The 15,540-nt window shown below is 36.2% G+C and overlaps 1 protein-coding gene across 1 annotated transcript in view; it reads right to left on the minus strand.

Annotated features, from left to right (window-relative positions):
• Positions 1 to 15,540, minus strand: part of Malrd1 (MAM and LDL receptor class A domain containing 1) — a 602,817-nt gene that overhangs the window by 367,694 nt on the left and 219,583 nt on the right. The gene's annotated exons all lie outside the window — the stretch shown is intronic.

Here is a 15,540-nt window from a genome sequence, read left to right on the forward strand (position 1 = left end):
CTACCCACAATGACACACATTTAAAATTTATGAATAGTTGGATTCTAAAATTTTCCATTCAAGTTATTTAAATCTTGAATAGCTAGGAGTAACTGAAACCATGAAAGAGTAAAAATGGGTTCTACTATCATAAGTAAACACTCTTACAATGTCTGTGTTTTATAATTAAACTTTAGGTCTAAAAAGTTTATTTTTATCATCTGTGTTGGGTTCTTACACATTAAACTCATTTCATTGTATGACATTGAAATATATTATTCAGCTCTCTGATGTAGACTTTACTAAAAGCTCCATACACTATCTTTTTTTCTTATATGACACACGACCATATGCCTAGGTATGATAATGGCAGGAGCAAGCTGGACCTTTCTGCATCAGACACAGGCATATCTGATCTGCTTGAGGCAATTTCTCAATCAAGGCCTTCCTGTTAGTTGACACTAGGCTCTGTCAAGTTGGCAATTAAAGCTAAATAGGACACCCTACCTTGTCAACACGAACATATCATTTTAAACCATAACCTTTGAATTCATTGTTCCCAAGTTCTCAGGTTCATCTGTAGCATAGCATCAGACACAATAAAACTTTAACAACATTTTTCATGTTTGTTAGTAATGACCTCCCTCTTTTAAAACCTTTGGTTTTTTCTCCTTGTTCTCAGTAAGTCTTTTTAAAGACCTGTTTGTTTGTATTACCAATGGCCTAAGTTTTGAGTTTTAATTATCCCTCTTACTGTGTTATTTACTTCATTTATGTCTACTCCAGGGGAACTTCTCAGCAGGCTAACAAAGTTGGTATTCTATGACAACATGTCAGAGAAGATTTAAACCTCCCTTGTTATCAGTGTCCACCAAGCTGGTAGGGGTTTTTGTTTCTATGTTTTGTTTGGTTAGCTGGTTGTTATTTTCAGTTGAGATAACATGGATTTTGGTTTTCAAGTTGATTGCGAAACTGAAAGAACATGGGTTGGAATGGGGCAAGAATTTGGAAGAAAGAGCATCTGCCACCACTCTGGGGCTGTTTTAAGCATTACACTATGTTACAGACAGAGTTCTGGGAGGTTTGTTTGCAATTTTTTGCTATTTTTATGAAACATTTAGAATACAAATGTTATACAAAGATTTCCATTTTGTCGGGGGAGGGGTGGTGTTACTAATTTAAAATATTTTAAAATGGAAATTACATGTTTGTTTTAAATCTTAAAAGATTGTTGCATAGAGTCAGTATTCGCTTGTATCCATTCATATTACCTATCTTTCAGCAATTCACACACTAACACAATTGCTTACTTCCATCTAAAGTTTCTCTTTTTAGTAAAGTTTCCTTTAATGGGAGTCTCTGATAGTAAATTCATTGTTTCATTTGCTTGAAAATAATCTCTGTTTTGCCTTAAAATTTTGAGAGTAGTTTTGAGAAGTATAGCATTTAGCATTCCACCCCAACATGGGTAACTTATCCAAGAAGATAAATGTTTGAATCTGACCAGCAAAAAGCCAAGCAACAAGACACAGCTCTCAAATGTACAATGAATTGGATGAAGCAGGGCTTCTGGTCATCTTGCTCTGCGCCATGATCTTGGCCTCTCATTTATTCATACTCTCAGAACATGTCATGTTCTCCACCAAAACAATTTAATTCTGAGCTTCTTTTCTAGTTTGCCTGACTCTAAAAACATACTTTCGGCGGGTATCAGTCCCATTTCTCTTTGAGTATTTCTATTATTCTAACATCAAGGACTCCTAAAGATCTATCAATATCCTCTCTCTCTCTCTCTCTCTCTCTCTCTCTCTCTCTCTCTCTCTCTCTCTCTCTCTCTCTCTCTCTCTCTCTCCTCCCTCCCCCTCCCACCACTCCTCTCCCCTCCCTCTTTGATACCTATTTGTCTTATGGGTATCTTTTCATTCTTGCCCTATCAGCTCTCATGTAAGATAAATACTTTTGGTGAAATCTTTATTCTGATTTCAGTAGCTTCTCTTCCGACACCGAGTCTATTTCCTTCCTAAGCACTTGCTCCGATTTTACTCTCACACAAGATAACTGTCATTTGTCATTCCTCTCTACTGCTATAAATATCACTTTGGGTTTGAGAAGTAAAATTTTTCACAGCTACTTACAGTCAGCTCTAAAGTTCAGCCTGCCATAAATCTCTTTTGCTTTGTTAGCCATCAAGCTTCTAACCTTGTGCTTAATGAACACCTGCGTCCATTTTGTTTCCTATATTTTGTTTTAAATGGCATTTAATGTTTCATTTGTGATATCGAAATATTAGTCTCTAAAATTTGGTTACTTGTACAAGTTATTTCTATAAATCAGTGTACAAACTGTAGCTATTAAATGACATTTTAATGTTTTCAAAGGCAATATTTGAAGACTATAAATTTTATAAATATAGTTGATACATTATAAGACTGCATATGTAGTAACAATGTTCATACAGAATATAACTAAAGAGCTAAATAACAATTTTTTATTTATTTTGAGACAGTTTTTTACTGTATGGCCCTGCCTGGCCTGGAACTTGCTATGTAGGCAAGGGTTGCCTTGAACTGATAGATATCTGTCTGCCTCTGCCTTTAGAATGCGGAGAGTAAAGGCATGTGGCACAACACATAGCCCAAAAAAATCCTTTAAAAAATATCAGTAATGACACCATAATCAAAATCTAGAAATTTTTTTTTTGGCCACAGATTTTGCTATTCCAGAAACTAGGTCATTTTTATCATCATGCCACAAATAAAATGTCTAAATATTGTTGATACATAAGGAAAATATCATCTATATAAACTCCCTATTTTAATATGATAATTGTAGAATTTTAATAACTTTAATTATCCTATGATGAATAATTATAATGAGAAAATTGTGACTATTGCATAAAATGAAAACAATTATCAATAAATAATAAACTATCCCAATTAAAACAAGGCTCACAAATCAGTATGTTTCTAATAAAATCACTAATATTGCTCATTTCATTTTTATTAATTATCGTATTTAAATCTCATTTCATTCCAAAATTATAATATTATTTGCAAATATACAGTATAGTATCAGAAGCTAAGAGATGCACACACAAATACTTGTTATATGTATATAGTTTATAAGACACTTTATTATTCCTCTATTATGGTATAAAAATCACTTCAAATTTTCCTAGTAAAATGTTACACAACCCTTTTTTTGTTTTTGTTTTTGTTTTTTAGAGACAGAGCTTCTCAGTGTAGTTTTGGTTCCTGTCCTGGATCTCATTCTGCAGATTAGGCTGGCCTCAAAATCACAGAGATGAAACCCTTTTTAACTGGCACAAAAATTACCTTTCTTATACTTTCTCTCTTTGTGTATCATTGAGCCTCTGTGTCCATTAAAACTACATATGAATTTAAAAAAACATGTATTTTGTATATGTGATATGCATATACACATATGAACAAATATTCAATACAGTGACCACTAAGAAAAATAGACACAGATACTATGGAAAGTCAAGAGTTGACAACTTTATTATCATTACAATAAAAATTTTGTTCTACAACCTAAAGGTCCATCAACAGATGAATGGAAAATAATGTGATACACACATGTACTCACATACATACACAACAGAAGTTTGATCGCAATGAAAAATGAATCATTAATCTAATGAAATTAATGAGTTAAAAAGACTAAGACATGCTTTCTCTCAAATGAAGAATACACATTTGTCTGTATGTACACACACACACACACACACATATATATGGAGAGAGAGAGAGAGACTGCAGAAAAGGAAATAAGACATAGGGAAAATGTGAGGAAAAGCATTAGTTTAAAGGCAGGCTGAGGGAAGAACAAAAGAAGTTAATGGAGGGGAAATTATTGACAAGTAAAGCATGTTTTCTCCCACACATCAAATCTACATCCACCTGTATATGTAAATATGAGAATTTACATTTCATAGATAGATAGGTGACATATCTATCTACCTATGTGCCACATAAAGTGTTATAACAAAACTCATTACTTTTTTTTTAACAAATAATAATAACAATAATAATGGTTTGGCTCTAACCTTTCCATATTAGTGCAAGAAGGAAAGCAGAACAAGAAACATCTATCAGTGAGCACAAAGGCTAACACATTGTTTAGTAAAAAGATCACATGCTCATAAAAAGAATTTCTTACATATGCCTTCATTGAGAAAACAAGAATAAATTTGTTAACAATTATTCAGTCACATTTCCAAAATAAACAAAGAACAGTAAAATTATTTTATAAATAACAATGAAAGATTTCCAAAGACTGTTTTAGTTAGCAAACATCATAAATACCAATTTATGAATTAGTAGACATGTAACTAGTAAAATAATTGTCTACCTTTTATTAGACAATTCCAAATTCTCTTGATATTATATTCTGGTAGACCTTTATAGAGTATATTCCTTAAATCATTTAAATTTTTAGTCCTTTTTAATATTTAAATGTTGAGGAAAAGCCAATAAAAGCTCCAAATGAAACTAAATTTTGGGGGAAGAATTTTGCACAAGATAATGATAATAAAAGACTTCAAAATGGAGAAGTCAGATTATCAGAAAAAAGCCACCAACCAATAAACAAACAAGAAAATATATAAATAAGCACATAAACAAAGATAATTAAAAGGAATAATTATTCATGGGGATTCAGCAGAGATGTAAAATTGAGGAAATAATAGGAGTATACATATGGAAGGTGAATAGTAAGGAAACATGAAAACGTTGTCAAGGTAAGCCACTCAATTTTTGCAGCCATTCTTGTGTGGACATGGGACAAGCAGTTATTGGTGCATTATCTGATTTAGGTGGCTGGGTATTTTTCCAGTATGATTACAAAAATACCAGTATTTCTACCACCAAAATTTTTATTTAGCTGAATGCAATTGGACTTGCTGGTCTATCTTACTAGGGGTCCTTGAGCTATGAATTTAAGAGTTAGGTCTTACATAAACCAGGACTCCTCTGAGAGAACTTTTGTAAGACACCTGTTTACATGTGAAGAAACTAAGGCTACACTTATCTCTGGGTATAAGGATAAATATTTAGAATGCAGTTAAAATGATACTGGTTATCTAGTCCCAAGTGGTAACCCATAAACTCATGTACATATAAGCAGCACTAAATAGAGACAAACGTGTGTGTGTGTGTGTGTGTGTGTGTGTGTGTGTGTGTGTGTGTGTGAATAATAATAAAACAAGAGGTCATGATATTGAGAGGGAATGGGGGAAATGAGAGGACTTGGTTGGGAAAGAAAGGGGAGTTGGGAATGATGTCAATAAAGGACTCATGTAAGAAATTCTTGTTTAAAAAAGTAAAATTTCCCCCGCCAGTAGAACCCTCACCTACAGTGCAAAATGTGAATCCCTTGGTCCAACCCAGACCTATTTATCAAGAAACTTCATGATGTTTTAACCAAGCCTGCAAGTAAATCTACAGCACAGCTAAGAACCACTGCAAAACTGGGCTTGACGATCTTTAGTACCAGCATCGGTGACTGAGAAAGGGAGGACCTCAAGTTCTAGCCAGGCATTGGGTACCTAATGAATCCTATACCAAAAAAACAAAATAGAAAACTAGAGTTGGGGTGGGGGGAGCAAGCACCCCAGCCAGTGGCCTCAGTGAGCTTGTCTCAACTGTCCTTCAGCAACAAAACAAATCTCTATGAACAAAAGAAACTTTTGGATGTGAAGAAGAAAGAAGGCAAGGAAGTTACGACCATTGGATATTTCAGAGATCCTGTTCTCTCTCCAGCTTACCATCGCTCTGTCTTTACCTACATTCTTTTCCTTTTGGGCCAGAGTTAGTTAACTGCAATTAAGGCATGCTATAAATCTTCCAAATGCTTGGCTTTCAGAAAATAAAACTCAGAAAAAGATGCAGGAATATGTTTAAGAGCATACTTTCATATCAAGGAGAACCAGATATAAAGATTGTAGCTCCCACTTTATCAAAGGATCAGAGACAGTAGCCTAATAGGTTTCAGTCTTCTTGTATTTGACTGTCAATCAAGAATAATATCACTGAAAAGTTAATTGGATTGATTTATTGTGATTACATATGAAAGGCACCATACAAATTCTAGCATATAGTCAACCCTCAAGTAGTATCACTTCATTTCTAGAAGGTTCCATAATATGAAAACAGCTAATATTTAGTTATTGTTACTCGTCATTTTGTTTAGCCTAGGAGGGCAATATTGGAGAACAGCTATCTACACATACATCAGAGTCAATTTATACATTGAAACCTGCCCTAAAATTTCAAAAAGTTTTTTAATCCATTCATTACTGTTAGAAGTTCCTGGGGAAGCCATGAATTAGGATGGGTCCCATGTACTGGGCCAACAGACATATCCATGCTGTGGGATGGTCTGTATGTCAAATATGTTGCTCTGATTGGTCAATAAATAAAACACTGATTGGCCAGTAGCCAGGCAGGAAGTATAGGCGGGACTAACAGAGAGGAGAATTGAGAGGACAGGAAGGCAGAGAGAGACACTGCCAGCCGCCACCATGACAAGCAGCATGTGAAGATGCCAGGAAGCCACGAGCCATGTGGCAAGTTATAGATTTATAGAAATGGATTAATTTAATATGTAAGAACTAGATAGCTAGAAGCCTGAGCCACTAGGCCAAACAGTTTAAATAATATAAACATCTGTGTGTTTATTTTATAAGTGGGCTGTCGGACTCCTGGGGCTTGGCAGGACCTGGAGAAAAAACTCTCCAGCTACATATCCACATACAGCTTCCTCAAAGCCATGGAACTTGGCTGCATGTAGGATACCCTGTACCAATAAACCAAGATGTAACAAATGAATTAACTGAGTTATAGGAGAACAAATTGCTGTCTATGCTTTATTTTCCTATAAATGCTGTCAGATCTCATTGGTAAGGAGTCTACAGAACCATTCCATTCTAAGACAGCTAACTGATCCTATATCTGTTTTTGTTCTGTTTGCAGAAACCACTAGGTTAATTTTCCCAATATTGCTTGTTCGGTTATTCCTCTAAATTGGCATTAAATATGGATTTTAAGTACTAAAATAATGTATTTTGTTTCTATTGACATTTTCTGGTACATAATTCACAGAAAACAATGGCTAAGGTAACAGAACTGCTGTAATATATCTGCACTACAGACACATTTAGATCCCATGACAACTGATCAGTTAGTTGGCTTTGGCACTTCTTCCACAAGATACTTGCTGAGCAGTATGCCCAGCCATTTTTAATTTTAAAACTTATAACATTTTGTTTTGAAAAAATAATGTATTTTGATGTTTTTCCCCTCCCTCACAGATCCTCACCACCTCCCTACACACCCAACTTTGTCCTTTTTCTCTCTATTTCACTTTTTCACACACAGACACACACACACACACACACACAAGAATCAAAAAGTAAATTTAAAAAAACCCATAAAAGCAAAAGTTAAAACAAACAAGCAAAAGAACAAAAACAACAAAACTGCCATAAAGAAGCAAAAAAGCAAGATGAAACAGAAAGTCCACAAAATATCATTGAATTTGTTTTGTGTTGATCAATTATTCCTGAGCACGGAGGCTGCCCTGAAGTGTGGTTGATACACCCAGTGAGATCCCATTGCAGAAAATGTATTTCCCCTTGCCAGTATCAAATGAGTATCAATTACAGACAACTTTGATTTAGGGATAGGACCATGTGTCCATTACCCACTCTCATTGCTGGGATTCTGCCTTACTTGAACCTGCACGGGTCTTGTGCATGCTACCACAAGCTCTGTAAGTTCATATGTGCATCCATACTTTTGTCTCTGGAATAAACCATATCCATGGAGTCTTTCCTCTTCCCTGAGCCTTGAGGTGAGAGGCTTGATGAAAACATCTTATTTAGCACTGAGCTGGTCTTGAAGCATCCTGCTTGCAGGAGCCCCTCCTCCCTTCCTACCTCTACTCCCTGTGAACTCCAACTCTTGGTGCAGACTCTTGTCCTCTTAGCTCTTTCCCAAGGTTCCTTTCCAAATTTCCTCCTAGTCCAATTCCACTCCTTTGTGCCACCTGTCAACCTGAAGAAACACTCTACCAAGAGTGGACAACAGCAACCAAAGAATACACCATCCACTCAACTAAGACAAGAGCAGGTGGCATATCTACACCAAGAAACATCTGAAATCTCATAGCTCCAGATGCCCAGATCCCAGCACAAAATCAAGGATATAAACTGCAAAGATAGTGTGCCTCCTCCAGAGTCCAGTAGCCCTACTATAGTAGGAGCTGGGAAATGCAACTTTGCTGAGTACAGAAGAAGGCCTTCAGAATATCAATTATCAAAATGCTCAAGGGCCCTAAGGAGGATATAAACACATGCCTTAATGAAAACACAAACAGTGGGAAACATTGAAAGAATTTCATGAAAGTAAGAATCACTAAAGAAAACACAAAGTGAAGTAAAACTAGAAATAAAAAAAAAAAAACTTAGGATGTCAAACAAAAACCTTGAAGGTAAGTCTTCCCAAATATTAAAAGACATGGAAGAGAGATTTTCCAGACCTGATGGTTTTTAAGACTAGGTCTCATGAAGTTGAATAAGCTGACCTTCAACTTAGTCTCTAGCCTAGGCAGGTCTTAAAATTATATTACCTTGCCTCAGCCTCCTGAGTAGCTGGGATTATAGCCCTGTACCACCAGGTTTGGGAGGACTTCACTCTTATTTTACAAAAGTATTCAATATATATTTCTTTTAATAAAAATATTTGAATAAATATTTTTAATAAATGTTATGGTGTTAGTCCATGGAGATATACTTGCCTTTGGATATAAAATACAAATATATATTCCTAACCTCTACCTCTCATCATTTGGTTAGTGTGGTGATATTTTATTTGTACTGAAATGTTATTTTAATTTTATGTTAATAAATAAAGTTGCCCTGGGGTCAGAGCTATTAGAGCCATAGTAAGAGCGTGGTGGTTAGAAGAGCTAGGTAGATTTCTGTGTGTTCAGGGATACAGCCAGTATTGGAGACATACGCCTTTAAGACCTGGAGGGCGGTACTTACAGGCAGTGATGAGGCAGTCATGTGGTTGGGTTTACAACCAATGAGAAGGCAGAACAGAAAGATTATTTAAACAGGGACACAGGAAGTACCTCCCTCTCTCGGGGAAGCTAGGAGCACTGCAGGAGGTAAGATTTTATCTCTGAGCTCTGACCTCTCAGCTTTTCTCTTTTACCTTGGCTCTGTGTTTCTTATTTTAATAATACGATTGGTTACATCTACAGGTTAGTGCTGTGGGATGGTCTGTATGTCAAATCTGTTGCTCTGATCGGTCAATAAATAAAACACTGATGGCCAGGCAGGAAGTATAGGCGGGACTAACAGAGAGAATTAAGGGAACAGGAAGGGAAAGGGAGTCACTGCCAGCCACAGCCATGACAAACAGCATGTGAAGATGCTGGTAAGCCTCAAGCCATGTGGCAAGGTATAGATTTATAGAAATGGATTAATTTAAGCTATATGAACAGTTAGCAAGAAGCCTGCCTTGGCCATACAGTTTGAAGTAATATAAGTCTCTGTGTTTACTTGGTTGGGTCTGAGCAGCTGTGGGACTGGCAGGTGACAGATTTGTCCTGACTGTGAGCAAGGCAGGAAAACTCTAGCTATAGGTTATTTTTTGTTTTTTGTTTTTAGTGAACATCATTCTGTGTAATGAGGAAGCATAAAGAACTTAATTTTGCCTATGGCCATGAGTCCATGCTCATGGAAAATTCCTAATTATTTATCTAGTTAGTTTAGTTTATTAACCATGTGATGGGCATTAAGCAAAACCTAACAGACTTGGATGCCATACTTTATGATATGTAACACTTCCAGTGCTTAGCTATGAACCAGTACACATACTATAGTAACACCTTCTGAGCTAATGGACTGACTAATTACATTGATTGTGTAGGTCTCAGAACAGGGTTCTGGGACCAGAGGAAACTGCAAGCTGGGAGAAATCATTCCACAACACCTCCAAATCTACATACACCATTCCAAGCATGTTCAAACTCCAGAGCATTCCATGATATTCAAGCCCTGCATAGGCCCAGTGAGTGTCCTACTACTAAAATCATAGTAATCAAAACAAATTCACTGGAAGAAAAAGGTCCCAGACAAATTCCCTAGTGGTTTCTGGAGAATTAAAGGGTACAGATTCATACCATATTGCTCATTCCCCTCCTCCTCTCCACCTCCTCCTCCTTTCTATATCCTCCTCCTCTCCTCCTTCCTTTTCTTTCTCCTGCCCTTGTCATTCTTCTCTTCTTCCTCCTCCTCACCAGATTATTTTACCTTTTCAAAATACTATGAAAATAACTTTCTTCTAAATGTTCTCTCTATTTTCATACTATAAAGGAAAATGAGATTCCACCCAACCCCAATTTAAAGAAAATAGGCAAATTTCAGGTGATTTTATGTGATTTTTTTTATTGTATTATTTTGTTGAATTGTAACTAAGAATAGTGCTTGCTTTCTACCTTGTTGCAATCTTGGAAGACACCCTGCCAGCTGTGAAGCTGTATGTGGGATAAAAGCCCTTATCAGCTTCCTGCTGTATTGGCTTAGCCTTAAAAGGGGCAAGGGCTGTCAAATTTATTTGAAGCAAATGAACTGGTTGTATCAACTGGTGACATGCTCCTGAAAACAAATAAAAAATAAGAATGCAACCTTAATTTTACATCATAGAACTCATTTCAGATGGACAAAGTGTCTGCAAATTTTTTTTAAAAAGCAAAATTGACTTTGAAATATCAGCCTTTTAAGCCTGTCATTTTATTTTCATGTTGAAAAACACACATTTTTAGACCTTGACTAGGACTCCAATACACGGTGTAAAGTTCCCTACATATTCCTACCAAAGTTTGAATTATCTGGACTTTTTATTGCCTCATTAAGTGTTTAAAGTGAAAGAATATTTTGAAATATACGAACATGTCTTTTTCCTCTTGGGCTTGCCTGAAAATGATCTCTCCTGCACTGAGCCAGAAGTGATCTTTGCCTTGTGTAGAGCTTGGGGAGCGGGGTGTAAGGGAAGGATAATTGGCACAATCTTTTTAAATTCTCAATATGGGTCTTGAAAATTCTTTTGAGATAATGGCTTTGAAAACTGCCTTTGTGTTTCTAGAGCCACACACTAGAGAAAGGAGGAAAAAAAGAAGCATTTTCTGAATGGGCAGAGCTTCTCTTCAATAAAAAACAAAATTTGAAAAATGGGAGTTTGAAGCTTGCCACAGGTCATAGAATGGGAGAGACAGCCTCCCTTGGCTGAGGATAGAGCCTGCAGGAAAGAGAGAGAGGTACATGGAGAGGTGTCAGCTTGAGGCCATTGCCTTCTTCAAGGCTCATTGTCATGTGGGTAAAGAAATTTAACAACATCTGTTAAGTGTTCTTATTTAAAATGAATTTAATTTTGTGCTTTATCTCCTTGTGGAGACTTACTTTGGCCAGGCAGCCGAAAACAATGCAACAGATTGGGAAATGTAGTCCCTGGGAATCCTCCAGGATTTTGTAGCTTATTGGAAGTGGGAGGGTGGGGATAGATAGAAACCAGCTGCTGGCTTATATAATGTATTGACATATTCCACTCACACTTTCACTTCTCTTGTGTACAGTTCTAGTTTGGTCTTTATTTTTCCTTTGTATAAATTTTCTTTCACCATTTCACAGAGTTTATTTACACACACAAGAGAAGCATCTGGGTATCTCCATGGACTTTAAATCAGAAGCAGCCCAGCACCATGTAGTATATGGAAATTTCAATTCATTAATTGATAACTAATAAATATGATTAAAACAACACATTATTATTGTGTGTCACTTGTCAACTTTGGGCAGCTCTGCTGTTATTGTTTGAATGAAATGATGGTAAAACAAATCATTTACCAGAAGAAAAACTGTGAACAAGAGCTCGGAAAACAAGGGATAAATTTAACCCAGTGAAAATGACGAAATGCTGAAGATATGATGACTTCCCTTGAGTACAAGACCACTTTGAAAAAAGTGATCAAGGATGGAGTAACATATTTTCTTGAAGCAACAGTCATAGAAGCTGGGGGGTCTTTCAGCCTTACTTGTAGAAACTGTAAACAGAGGTTCCCTTTGTGGAATTCAGCAAAGTTCCCCTGAAATCAGATTTAGAAAAGGAGGAAGAGGAGAGCTTGTGGGTTGTGAACACAGGGTACAGTTGTGGAGTACAAAAGAAGACAGGTGTTAGCTACTGGGCTCTGGAAAAACAGAACAAAATAAATGATGAGAAGTATGGCATGAGAAAATGACACAGCAAAAGCTCAATTAAAATAATAATTAGGATGGAAACTAGAGAATCAGGAAAGGGCCTGTTAAGATGGGAAAATATGGTCATAATTAATGTTGAATTACATTGTCACTTTAAAAAAATTTTATATGCTTAACTGAGTCAAACCAAAACATTCCTCTTCTGCTTTTTTAAATTGTAAGGCTTCTTTCTTCCCAGGCCAAATTAATATTTCAAATAGTGTGTCAGGTTCTGACTACTATAAACAGGGCCTGATTCAAAGTAGCCAGAATAATTGTACATAAATAGAATAATTATATAATTTTAAGGTGGGAAAGGTTTTGTTTTTAACTAAGTATAGGACATGAGGAATAAAACATGAGGGAAAGTCATATTTAACCATTTAAAATTAGAAAGCATACATTCCCACGGGATCCACCTCCTGCCACTGCCACCAAATGCAGTTTTTAACTAAATGCTATCATTTTATTTATCAATAAGAATCAGGGGCCAGAGGCTGGGATGAGAACCTGATAGCTCAGAAAGGTTGAGGAGCAACTAGCCAACCTTGTCTTTTTCCCAGCATCTCAGAAAGACAGCATCTCTTCTGCTGCTCCATACCAAGCAGGACCATAACACTCAAAGTCCTCCCTATTATTCCCCTGTGTCTCTCTGTCCAGACTCCCTCTGACTCTCCATGATCGCTTTCTTTCAACTAGCTGGTGGTTCTCCCTCGTGACTCAATGTTGATTTTATTTAATTAACACAAACACAGACTCAGGTTTCATAGTATGATCAAATATCTCACAACAATACATATTTTTAAAATCACCATGGAGACATGTACTAGCAAGTGATAAATTCATCACATGACACTGAAGAGTTCCATATCAGAGTTTAATTCAGTTCTCTAGTTAACGTTTAACATCTTACACTTTAACATTACTAGAAACCCAATAGGCATCACATGTGAAAAATCCCTAATATTTAAAGAGATACACAAACAGTAAGGGAGCATAAAGAAACCAGATGATACAGGAAGTGCAGGCCCAGCCAAGGATAGGAAGTCATAGGGTTTAGAGTGGTAGGGATTTTGTACTCATTTGGTAGATGAAGATGGAGCCTACAAAAAGAACTCTGGCAGGTCAGAGGGAATTCAGAGGACTATCTGGCAAAGAGCTGCAGTGACAACTTTTCTAGAAAAAAAGAGTCTGGGAAGATGAGTTATCTTACATACTTAAAAGAGTGGATTAGGCAAAACACACAAAGGAAATAAAAGATGAGGTAACTATTAATGTCCCTGTAAAGAAAAATGTAAAAATCACTTCACATGTAGCTATAGATTGAAAAAAAAGACACAATATTGCTGAACTATAATAATTAAGTGGAATCGCCAGATATTGGGCACATCCCTATAATTCAAGCACTCAGGAGGAAGAAGTAGGTAGACTTCTATGACTTGTGGTCAGCCTGTCTTTATAGCAATTTCCAGACCATGCAAAACTACAAAGTAAGACCCTGCATCTCCCATATAAGACAAAACACATAAAAAACAAAATCAAATGAAATCATAGACAAATATACCAGGAAGTTGGGGAAGAGGAGCAGGAGACTTGGGGAAAAAGAATCTCCATTTCTGTTAAGAAAAATTAATATCCTTTTAGAATAGAAGGCATGATTATAGAATATGCGAACATACTATTTTACGAACTAACCAGTGCCTAATAAATGTGCAGATGAACATTTCTACTATCTTAGAACAAATTAAGGTCGCTCCAGCAAATTGGGTTGGGGTTACTGCAAATGGAAAGTCTTTGTCATCATGAGACTGTCAATTTTCTTTTGTATTTTTTACTTTGTACACGTAGTCACTATGGTAAAATTAATTTGTAAAATGTAATATATAAAATAAAAAGGAAGCCAAGAGACAGAGTGGTTGCTCTACTAGCCATAAAGCTTGCCTTCAAAGGTATGAAACATTCACATAGTTCTAAAAATGAGAAATATTGCTGTGAACAAATGGCTTAAAGGTGAATCCAATAAAGAAAAAATGACATTGCCATCTGCTTTGCTCTTACACTGTCTGCCTGAGAGAGAGAGCTCTCTTTCTGAGCATCCCCAGCTCAGTGCTGTTTCATTTGTCCTGCATGCAGAAAGAGCCCACCCAACATTTACTAATCCATTTCCACTTTCTCTGTAGTTCACAGGCTATGCTTTACATCTTTGCCTCACTGAGAACTAGACTCATAGTTCATTCCTTTGTCAATCCCCCATTAAGACAATGTATCTCAGACTACATACACTATATCTGCTTACCTTCTCATAGCTAATATCATTATAGAAAATTAAATTAATTGGGGAGTCCAAGAATGGGTACAAAATAATAAATTATGGAATGTCCCTATAGTAAAATGCAAGTTATGTTGTAGATAGTATTTAATCACATAGTTTGCCAAATACTGGACAAAATATAGTCATAGGTCTATGAAGAAAGTCTGGATGTTTGCCTGTGTTCATATGTGTATGAAACACACAAAGAATGAGAATAAGGAGAAAATGGGAGGAAATTAAATTAACTGAAAAAGGAAAGACATATTTAGAAAGAAATGGGTAGCATTCAGAGAGAAGAATGATGAGTGGATTTTACTTTGTGTGTGTGTGTGTGTGTGTGTGTGTGTGTGTGTGTGTGTGTGTATGTGTGTGTGTGTGTTCAGGTATGTGTGCATTTTTGTGTGAACAGGTGCATGTATGAGGTTATACATGCAACTGTATGTATATGTATTTGGATTCCAGAGGTCAACTCCATGTCCTTTCTCAGGACATCATCTACCTTATTTTTGGGACAAGTCCTTCCCTAGCTTGGAACTTTCCAAGTAGGCCAAGGAGACAAAACATTCTGCCTGTCTCTACTTCCTCAGCATTTTTACTGAGTGAGTTATCTCATCAGCCTCAACACTTAAAAAAAAATAGCAGTAGTTTTATGGTAGAAATGTAGCTCAGTTGCAGAATGTTTGACTAGAATATTAAAGGCCATAGACAGAGGTAAAAATAAATAAATACATGAATAAATAATAAATAAATAACAAATTCCTGAGCTTTTCACAAAGAAGGGTTATTAAAATGGTACATATTTTTACTTTAATACTATGCTTGTGTCTAGTTTCTATCGCGATTTCAGAATCATCTCTTGTTTTTAATTGTATATGTGTGCGTTTGTATGTGTGTGTGTGTGTGTGTGTGTGTGTGTGTGTGTGTG

Source organism: Peromyscus maniculatus, chromosome 5, assembly GCF_049852395.1.
Source record: "Peromyscus maniculatus bairdii isolate BWxNUB_F1_BW_parent chromosome 5, HU_Pman_BW_mat_3.1, whole genome shotgun sequence".
NCBI lineage: Eukaryota > Metazoa > Chordata > Mammalia > Rodentia > Cricetidae > Peromyscus > Peromyscus maniculatus.